At 45.9% G+C, this 11,202-nt stretch overlaps 2 pseudogenes; one reads left to right on the top strand and one right to left on the bottom strand.

The window, feature by feature from the left end:
• The first annotated feature begins 2,170 nt into the window (after positions 1-2,170).
• On the top strand, positions 2,171-4,478 carry LOC101390100 (kinesin-like protein KIF3C pseudogene; annotated as a pseudogene).
• Positions 4,479-6,920: 2,442 nt separating this feature from the next.
• On the bottom strand, positions 6,921-10,160 carry LOC147916436 (Krueppel-like factor 13; annotated as a pseudogene).
• Between the last annotated feature and the right edge of the window lie 1,042 nt (positions 10,161-11,202).

Below are 11,202 nucleotides of genomic sequence, written 5' to 3'. Positions count from 1 at the left end.
CTGTTAGTATTTAGGTGCTCCAATGTTGGATGCATAAATATTTAAGATTGTTATATCCTCTTGGGGAATTAACCTGTTTATCATTACATAACGACCTCTTTGTCCTTTCTTGTGGCTTTGAGTTAAAGCCAATTTTGTCTGACATAAGCATAGGTACCTCTGCTCTCTTTTGGTTTCCACTTGCATAGAGTGTCTTTTTCCATCCTTTCACTTTGAGCCTATGTTTCCTTAAAGCTAAAATGAGTCTCTTGTAGGCAGTGTATAATTGGGTCTTGTTTTTTAAATCCATCCAGCCACTCTATGCCTTTTGATTGGAGAATTCAATCCATTTATATTTAGAGTAATTATTGATAGGTAAAGACTTACTAATAACATCTTAATTATTTTCTAGAGGTTTGGTAATTTTCTTGTTCCTTTCTTCCTCTCTTAATGGCTTCCTTTGCAAATTGATGATTTTCTGTAGTGGTAGTTTTGATTCCTTTATCCTTTGTGTATTGACTGTAGGTTTTTTCTTTGTGGGTACCATGAGGCTTAAATAAAACATTTTATAGATATAACTGTCTATTTTATGCTAACAACAACTTTGATTGTATACGAAAACCATACCTTTTTACTCCCTCCTTTTGTGTTTTTGATTTTCACAGTTTGCCACTTTTTATGTTGTGTATTCATTAATAAATTATGGTAGCTACAGTAATTTTTAATAATTTTTTCCTTTAACCTTTATACTAGAGTTCAATGGTTAAAACACCACTATATTACAGTGTTCGAGTATGCTGAATTTGACTATATAACTACCTTTACCAGTGTGTTGTATTTTCATATGTTTTCAAGTTGCTAATTAGCATCCTTTCATTTCAGCTTGAAGAACTCCTTTCAGCATTTCCTGTAAGGTAGGTCTAGTGGTGAAGAAATTCCTCAGGTTTTGTTTGTCTGGGAAAGTCTTTATCTCTCCTTCATTTCCAAAGGTCAACTTTGCCAGATAAAGTGGCAGTGTTTTTCTTTCACATTTTGAATATATCATCCCACTCTCTCCTGGCCTGTGATGTTTCTGCTGAGAGATCTCTGATAGCCTTATGTGAATTCTCTTGTAAGTTACAAGCTTCCTTTCTCTTGCTGCTTTTAAAATTCTTTCTTTGTCTTTGATTTTTGACAGTTGTATTACAAAGTGTCTTGGAAAATATTTCTTTGAGTTTGTTTGGAGACCTAAGAGCTTCGTAAAATTGAATGTCCAAGTCTCTCCTCAGATATGGGAAGTTCTCAGCCATTATTACTTTAAATGAGTTTTCTGCATCCTTCTCCCTCTCTTCTTCTGGGACTGTGATAATTCACAGATTGTTTCTTTTGAGGGTATTCCATACATTACATTGGCTTTCTTCACTCTTTTTCATTATTTTTTCTTTATTCTCCTCACACTGATTAATTTCAAAGGTCCTGTCTTCTAATTCACAAATGCTTTCTTCTGCTTGATCCATTCTACTGTTGATGCTTTCTATTGCATTTTGCATTCATTGTATTCTTCTGCTCTAGAATTCTATTTAGTTCTTTAGGGATCTTAGGGATCTTTTACTCTCACCACCACTCTCTGCCCCATTCCCTTCTGTTTTTCTCTCTCATTCTAAGTGGCAGGGAAGCTGGAGGCAGAGGCAGCAGCAACCATGCCGCTGCAATGAATGATCTGCCAGCTTGGGGGTAGGACTCCAGGTGAGCCTCTGCCCTGGGGAAGGCTGGGACCCCTGACCATCCAAGATCAGCAGCCTCCACCATGGATCCCTAGAGAAGGGGGAGGAGAAGACAGCCCTGCCACCCACCCCCATCCCATTTTCCTCTCCCTTTATCTCATTGTTGCCATTGCTGTTTATGGCAATGCTCCATCTGCCCCAGCACAGGGCAGGTTCTGGGCACTACCATTCAGCAAGCATCACTTCCATGGCTGCCCAGGGATTCTACCTAATTCTCCCTCCCTAGCAAGTGCACCAAGGGCTGGAGAATTGCGGAGGCCGGGACTGCAGCAGCAGTGGGGCTACCTCCCAGCATTCCTACCTTAAAAGGCTGCATGCAGATTAAAGAGTGGCACCTGGGGGCTGGGCCAGCCCTGCTGATCCAAACCTAGAGAGGACAGCAGGACCATTCAGGGTGTGGAAGGGGGCAGGAAGGACAGAGCAGCAAGATGACCAGTTAAACGAAGGCCAGTGAGGCCCTGAAGGTTATGTCCCAGCACCACCCCCACAGCTGGAAGGAGGAGACTGTTAGTCACGAGCAGATCCTAATCGTGGACATGAAATTGGGCCAGGTGACTCTGTGGAAGCCCTGCGTTGCCTCGGAGGAGTTGCCCAAGATCTTCACCTTTGATACCATGTATGATGCCAGCTACAAGCAGATAGACTTATATGATGAAAACATGAGGCCCCTGGTAGACTCAGTGCTTTGGGCTTTCAATGGCATGCTGTTTACCTATGGCCAGATGAGCATTGGCATGACTTACACCATGCAGGGGATCTGGATAGAGCCCAAGCTGTGTGGGATCATCCCAAATGCCTTTGAGCACATCTTCATCCATATATTGTACTCCCAGAATCAGCAGTACCTGGTCCAGGCCTCATACCTGGAGATCTACCAGGAGAAGATTCAAGAGCTGCTTTCCAATGAGCCTGGCAAGAGGCTAGAGCTGGAGGAGAACCCTGAGACATCTACATCAAGGACCTATCCTCCTTTGTCACCAAGAATGTCAAAGAGATTACGTATATGATGAACCTGGGGAACCAGACCCAGGTGTTTGGCAGCACACACATGAGTAAAGCCAGTTCCCATTCCCACACCATCTTCATCACTACCATGAAGCACAGTGAGCTTGGCTCTGATAGCCAAGACCACATCTGTTTGGGCAAGCTCAACCTGGTAGACCTAGCTGGCAGTGAGAGGCAGAACAAGCAGGCCCCTACACATCTGGAGGGATGACCATAGAGTCCATTGGTAGTGGTGGCAGTGGAGGCAGTGGTGATGGTAGAGAAAAGCCTAAAGAAGCCTCCAAAATCAACCTCTCATTGTCTGCCCTGGGCAACGTGATCTCTGCTCTGGCAGACAATAGGACCACCCACATTCCCTACCAGGACTCTGAGCTGACCCGGCTGCTCCAGGACTCTCTGTGAGGGGAATGTGAAGTCCATCATGGTGGCCACACTGGAGCTAGCTTCTCATAGCTATGACGAGAGCCTCTCCACTCTGTGATTTGTCAAGTGGCCAAGAACATCAAGAACAAGCCCTGAGTGAACGAGTACTCCAAGGACACACTGCTGCAGGAATTCCAGAAGGAGATCACCCACCTGAACGACCAGCTGGAGAAAAAGGAGATGCTGGGAAAGCAGCTCCAGAGGAAGAGCAGCAGCAGAAAGAAGGTAGTGTCAGCCCCAGTGAGGTACCATGAGGGGCCAGTGATCTAGTCCTGGGTGGCCAAAGAGGAGGATGACAACAATAACAGCAACTGCCTGCAGCAGCCTATCCTGGAAACAGCCTTGGATAAGAACATAGAGAACTATCTTCAGGAGCAGAAGGAGTGGCTGGAGGAGGAGATGGCGGCCACTCAGGATGACTATAGCCTGGTAAGTGAGGAGAAGCAGAAGCTTCTGGAGGAGGAGAAGATGCCAGAAGACCTGCAGCAGGAGAGGCAGGCCACAGAGCTGCTCGCAGTCAAGTATAAGGCCATGGAGAGCAAGCTACTCATCAGGAGCAGGAACATCATGGATCACACCAACAAGCAACAGAAGATGTAGGAATGAAAAGTCAGGAGATCGCCAAGCAGAAACGCTACGAGAAGAAAATGCAGCAGGAGATGACGTTCTGAGGTGAGGAGACCATGTAGCTCTGGGGCACCTAGACATCCCTGCAACAGGAGGTGGAAGTCAAAACCGAGAAACCCAAGAAGCTCTATGCCAAGCTGCAAGGTGAAGGCAAAGACCCAGAACCAACATGATGAATACATCCACATGTGGCAGGATCTGGAGCAGGCAACCAATGAGCAGACCTGGGAATTCAAGCTCAAGCACCTAATCATCAAAAATTTCATCCCTCCTGAGGAGAACAAGATCATGAACCAGGTCTTCCTGGACTTTAACGAGAAGTTGAAGTTCCAGCCACTTTTACCAGCCAATAATAGCCAACTGAAGAAGCAGCCCATGTCTTCAGTGGGCTACAAGAGGCCTATTAGCCAGTATGCTTGGGTTGCCATGGCAATGGGGTCTCATCTCAGACACAGGGCTGAAAACATAATGTTTTTGTAGTTGAATGTGTCCCCTCCAGCAGTGTTTGAGATGGAATTCTCTCATGATCAAGAACAAGACCCTTGTGCATTACACATGGAGAGGCTCATGTGGTCGGACAGCTTTCTGGAACCACCTTCCATGTCTAAAGTCCGAAAGTCCAGATCCTGGTGCCGGTGTCCTCAGTGCCTGCTGGCCTCCGCAGGGCTACACCATGAGTGACAATCTTTAATCAGGCTGCCCATCCAACAGACTCCTGAGATGGACCCTGGATCACCTTACCACTCGCTCAGTGTGTGCGCGTGTGTGTGCATGTGCATGTGTGTATGTGCGTGGGGGGGTGAGAATCTGGCAGATAGTGCCTCTGTCTGATCTTCTTAGCCTCTTTTATTTATCAATGTTATTTATTCGTGGAGCTCAGTTAGTGTGGAGAGATGTCTTTGCCTGAGCTGTCTGGGCCTGCCATGGTCACTGCATAGCCTCCTTTTCTTCTGACTTTAGACTGCCCCCAGTCAGATCTCAAGCTCCTCTCTGTGTCAGTTCCCCCCAGAAGGAAAGATGGCCAATGCCTGTGAGAAAGTACTTTTTCTACCTGGCTCATTCCATAATCTCTACCTTCTCCTATGCCAACGGTGAGCACTTCCTAAGCACTTTCTAGGACTAGAAAAATGCTACATGTCCACTGAGGAGAGGAGGCATCCTAACAGTGTTGGGCCTGTGTCCCAGCAGAGAGAGCCCCACTCTCCATTTTCTGGGCCTTAGACAAACTCTTTCGGCTTCCTGGGCTCCTTTTCAAGGACTTAAATGATCTCACCCACATAGCCCACGCTCTTCAGCTTTGGCAATAACTCATGGCTTCCCAAACTCTGCTTCCTGCCCACCTTCCCAACTCTTGGATGGGAATTGTGAACCAACCAGTTGCTGCCTCCTCAGCACCTGCAGGAAATGGAACAGTACGGGAGACAACATGGACAGTCATTAAGGGAAGGCCCTCCTCTTATGTTTCTATCCCATTGGAGAAGTAACTTTAGTCAACGAGAGATCAAGCCAACTCTCTATATTTGAGATACTGCTCCTTCCTGCTTTGATCATTTTTCCTGCAGCTGCCTGGATCCTAGTTCATAATGGGAAGAATCTATGTCATTCTATTCCATGGCTAAACATAGCTATCATGTCTGTTGCTTTTGTCCCTCATTTAGCACAGGAGATGGAGACCCAGGCACAATCTGTCAACTTTATCAATTACCCCTGTTTCTGAATCACATTTGTTGGGGACTGTTTTGTTGAAAACTGACCCTTCCTTCATCATTGTGAAAATTGGTCCCTAGGGAAGTACTCCACACCTTCCTTCACAACATCTCAAGATGTGTCCAAGTTATCTCTGGTGATAACTAAATTTCTACCAAAAAAAAAAAGAGCAGGTAGCCAGCAACACTGCTGGAGGAGGCGTCCAAGGGCTGCACTCACGGGCTTGAGGGCATAGGTTCCCACTTGATGCTGACGTGGGGGTGGGTGGTGACTGAGAAGGCAACACCGACGTGGTATTAAACTGTGTAATATACTAGTGAAAGACCCCCGTGTGCCTTCTGCAGGGACACAGAGTAGCGGGCATCTCTGTGCGGAGCATTTACCTCCAGCGGACCGAGGGTTGGGCGGGTGTGGCCTGGGCTTGTCACATCTGAAGGCGGATGGTACAATGGGCTGCCCAACCAGAGCTTGCATCTTTGCTTCCAGTAGTCCGAGAGGCCCCAGAGAGAGGCTCCTGGAGGCAGGAGAGGGAGACAGGCAGGGCGCCGCGGAGAGGGGAAGCCTCTGCGGTCTTCCCGGGTGGAGGGCTCCTTTTGCGGGTCGGCATTCTTCTGAGGCGGCCTGTCCCTCAGAATCCTCTGCATTCTGAGCCTGGCGGCGCCGCGGCGCTGAGGCTGGAGGCTGGAGCGGGGGGCGGGAAGAGGCAGACGCAGGGCCCCCCGCTTAGGAAACTGCTCTGGAGGCACAAATGTCGGTGACCACGTCCGCTCCAAATCGATGACCTGCAGGCTGGACGCTGAGCTCCTCCTGCGGTGCTTTGCCTGCTTTGTCCCCGGTGTGTTTCCGAACCTAACAGAAAACTCCAGAGTGCAAATCAAGGTACAGAGTAAGGCAGCAGGAAGGGGGTGTCCTCGCTGACCTCTGAAACACGTCCATGCCCTAGGGGGGGGGCTTCAACACCGCTGAATCCCACCTTCGTGGATATGTCTATTGCGCAATTTGCGGATGGTGGTTTTTGAATTTTTTTTTTTTTTTGGTTTTTTTACACATTTACTTTGACATCTGAGGTGAAGAAAATTGTTTTTTGTTGTTGATTTTATAAAGTTCTCTTTTCTTTCTTATTACAAAAGGAAAAGACATGGAATCACGAGAGGAAGGGAGAGCGTCCGCTCATGGCTGTAGTAAGGGAGGAAGGTCCTCAGGTCTGGGCCCAGGACAGATGGCGGAGGCCGCGGGGCTCACGGGAGAGGCTGGCGGCGGCTCTCGGTACCAGGACCAGTGATCAGGTGGCCTCGATGGGTGGCGATCTGGGCGAGCGGGGCCGGCTGACGGCGGGGCTGCTGGCGCCTCCGCGAGGCCGGGCTGCACCGCTGCAGCATGCAAAGCGGCCATCCGCGTGGCAGCGCGCGGGCTTCCTCAGGTGGTCGCCGCGCGGGAAGCCTTCCAGATGGGGCCCCTGAACTTCTCGCGCATGCGCGAGCGGTAGGGCGGTGCCTGGTTGTCTGAGCGCGGGAACTACTTGTTACAGTCGCGGCCGCTGCACGCAAACACTCTGTCAGGTGTGTGAGTTCCCGGGTGCGCCTTGAGGTGCGAAGATTTCCTGTAAGCTTCCTCGCAGGCCTCCTAGTGGCACTTGTGCTTTCTATGCGGAAACTCAAGGTCGGCGCGACTTTGGCCACGCCGGCGTCTTTGTCTGAGGCCCGGCTCCACGTGGGGCTCCAGCCCGGACTCGGTTGATCTGAGCCTCGCTCCGCGCGGGGGCTGAGGGCCGCGGCCTCCGCGCCTTCGTTACCCCGGGAGGCAGGCTTTGGGATGCGGGGCGGCGAGGGGTCCTCTCCTCCATGCCTGGGTGCCCCTCTGCGCTTAGCCTGGGCAGACGCCGGGCCTCGCTGGTTGAGGTCCACCAGGATCCCTGCCACCATGAAGAGGGAGGCGCTGTCCTTGCCATCGTGGCGCTCTTCCTCTCTGGGCAGTGTGGTGGGGACAGCTGCGGCTGCACCCTCAGCCTGGGCTCTGGGCCCTCCCCGCCATGCAGAACAAAGTGGCTGGACAAGGACGGGAAACAAACAGAACAAACTTACGATTATAAAATAAGTCCTGGGGATGTAACGTACAACATGGTGACTATAGTTAATAATTTGTTGTTGCTGTTAATGCCATCCAGTACATTTGGATTGCTAGCGACCTTGTGTACAGCAGAGCTGTGGTGGCATAACTTTCAGCATCCCAGCCACAGGCAGCTGTCCCAGTATGACCAGGGAAGACAGGTGGTGTGGTTGCCTGACTGGGAAACAAACCTGGCCTTGGTGGTGAGAGTGCCAGATCTTAACCACTAGACCACCAATAGTTAATAATACTGTATTGTATATTGAAAGTTTCTAAAAGTGTAGATCTTAAAAGTTATCATAAGAAAAACAACAGCTATTTTGAATTCTTTATCAGGTAAATCCCAGGTCTCCATGTTTTGGGGATCAGTTACTGAAAGATTATTGTGATCTTTTGTTGGTGTCCTCTTTACTTGATTTTTCACATTTATTGAAGTCTTCCGTTGCTGTCTTCTCATTTGTAGCACTCACTTCCTCCAGTCTTTACTAACTTCAGGAGAGAAATACCTTCCCACCACCCTGCTAGGGATTCTCAGGCCTTCTCAGACATTCTCTGGATACATCTGTTCCACACTTTTTACTTCCTCTTGTGGCAGAATTCTTAAGCTTATATGGCTTCTCTCTATCCTGCAACATGCCAGGCTGGTTGCTGACCTCCTCCCGTTTGCTTTCCCAATGGTGATGCTAAAGCTCAAATTTGTGGTTTCTTCCTGGCCCACAGATTCTGCCAATTTTCTGCACGTGCTCACTAGCTGTCTGCCAAAGCTCATTCTTGCTGCCATCTGGAGTGTGTATAGGGAGCTGGCCATGTAATTTGGGGTGTATGTGGGTGAGATGCAGAGCAGTGGGGGTGCCCATGGGCCAGTTGGGAGGATCCATGGTGGAGGCATCCTCTTTGACTCGTGGGCAGGCTTCTTGATGGAGTCCACAATGCAGCTAGTAGGATTCAGATCTGCATCCCTTTAATGCCCTATGAGACTCCTATCTACCACTCTCCCAGCATCTTCGTGCAGCTCATAACTCAGTACTCTGGATGGGGCAAAGAAGAAATGGGCATCTTTGGCAGCATCCCACTGGGATGGGGAATCTGGGTGTTCACTCACTTGCTCTCACTTTCCCCAGTGTGAGAAATCGTGGGCCAAGATGGTCTCTTTTGGCACTAATCTGTGCTTCCTTAGGGCAGGGGTTACGCAGGTAAAGTCAAACTGTTCCTTTTACCCTCTCCAGTGCAAAATAGATAATGTTGATACCATAACATACATTTCCCAATGTATTTCTTCTGACCAATCAATGTACTGTCCAGGTGTATTCACTGCATGCATCATTACATAGTTGCCATATGATATTTAATTCATGAGTGAGAGCAAGATATATTACCTAGAATACAATGATATGCATTTTGGCCTTCAAAGCAGTCTTCACAAAAGACTCAGAAAATCCTAAGGCTCCTGCACTAATCTTATATGGAATGCAAATATCACATTTGAAATGTTATGCTACCTCAGGACAAACTATTTTTGATCTAATGTTGAAACAGAACTTCAATAGAAAGGCTGGAGTGAAGATTCTTAAATAAACACACAATAATGAATTGCATGGATTTTCCATGTTCTTTAAATACTTGTATATACCATTAAGATGTGACCTTAAATCGTTAAAATGTGTCAGTTCATCTCATGTCTGCATTTCAGCACGTGACACATACTCAATACATGTCGGCTATGTGATTTTAATTACTTTGCCTCTAATTAATATACTCTGATTATTATTTTTCCTGTTATAAATTATAGTTATCTTGAGTTATACCATATAGACATATATTTATATGACATTATAGACATATTTATCCATTAAAATGTTTTTACATTCTGATACAAAGCAAACTTTTTTCCATTAATATACATATCAGTTAGGATATTTACAGTTGTAAGTGACAGCACTAAATCTCAAACTAGCTTAAATAAAATCAGTTAACTATATTATGACAGAAATTGCTAACAAAACTTTTAGACTTACAATGCTCTTTTAGCTGGTAATTAATGTATAATAAAAGCTAATGTCTTCCCTTGGTATCCATCTTAATTGCCCCAAATAACTCTGCTTCAGCTTAATTTGTGTGTCCACCTCTGAGCTAATCATTATGGATACTCTGGCCAGTCTGGGTTTCAAGTTTATCTCCGTAGGCATGAAAGGTAAGTTTCATATCAAAAGAGTGAGTGACTCTTCCTGAAAGAAAAAAAAAAAAAGGTTTCTATTATAAGAAAAAAGGGCAATGAATGTTCAATGTTCATAATATTTAGTTTCCACAGCCTGACTCTCTGGCCTTATAGACCCCAGCCTACTCCTTCATGGATTTGGCCTCAAACTGCACACATAACCCCTGACAGTCATGGGAGCTTTGATTTCCTTCAATCTACTTCTGCTACTTTCTGTACTAAATAATGGTAGATGTGAAGAAGACACTACCTTGGATCTCAAGTTTGTAAAGTCCCTTAATTTCTCTAGCACAGGAAGACCTTCTGAACGTTTCACTCCCTTGGTAAAAACCCATGAACGCTTCATTACTCTCAGCATAAGGCAAATTATAACTCTTTCCTTTGGTTTCTTTGCTTGTTCTTCTTATGTCTCTCCAGCTACATCTTCCAAGAACTCTTCATCCTAAGGTCTATTTTTCAGTAATATTGGATTTTTTGTTCTTTAAAAGTACTATACTCTTTTACTATATTATTTTACCTGACACCTGTATATGTGGTTTCTCTGCTGGAACCCACCTGCCTCAGCCTCTTCACTAAGCTGACATATAGTCATTTGTATTCTTTTATCATATATAATTTACTCTGGGAAGTGTATTCCCCTAAAATAATTGGTAGCTTCTCCTGGTTACACTCTAAATCTGATCCTGTGCCTGTTTTTTTTTTTTTTTTTGCAACATTATATATGTACCTTGTAAAATAAAAAGAAAACATATATTAGGGCCAAGCAGTTAAAAGGCCTGTGAAAATGACCACAAGGCCAAGTCTAAGCTCTAGATGCTAAGGTTTGAGACAAAGGTCCTCATGTTATCATTTTCAAAAGTTATACCATGAAGGTAGTTTTCAAATTCTATGAGGTAAACTATGGGGTGTCCCTATCTCTCATAGTTTTGGTATATGACATCGTTGCTTTAACTTATAAAATTATGTAAATGGGTGGAAATTTTTCTGGTCATGCCAAAATGTAATGTTTAGAGTCACACAAAAGTAACAAAATCAAGATAGGTGAAAGGAGAGAGAGTGGGGAGAGGTGCTTAAAGTAAATCAAAAGGCCTGTTTGCTAATTAGTATTTCTTTATCGTTTGCTCTAATCTCATCTTCATGCTGATAATGTTTCACAAACAATTTTTATCTATGTCTTTGTGCTATTATGTAAAAGTTCTTTCCCTCATGTCAAAGTCAATGACAGTAATCAATGTCTTCCTCATTTAGAGATAAGCAAATGTCCTGACATTTTGGCCACTCAGGAGGTAATAAATATTTCTCAAATTACTAGTAGAATCAATTGTTCAGTATCCCTTGCAAAATTATTAGAGTAGTAAGTTGATGCCTCAGCTATGC

This window comes from Ceratotherium simum, chromosome 8 (assembly GCF_057802395.1).
Source record: "Ceratotherium simum simum isolate JZ-2026a chromosome 8, ASM5780239v1, whole genome shotgun sequence".
Taxonomy (NCBI): Eukaryota; Metazoa; Chordata; class Mammalia; order Perissodactyla; family Rhinocerotidae; genus Ceratotherium; species Ceratotherium simum.
Note: the sequence above shows the minus strand (reverse complement) of the source record. Positions and strands in the feature narration are given on the sequence as shown.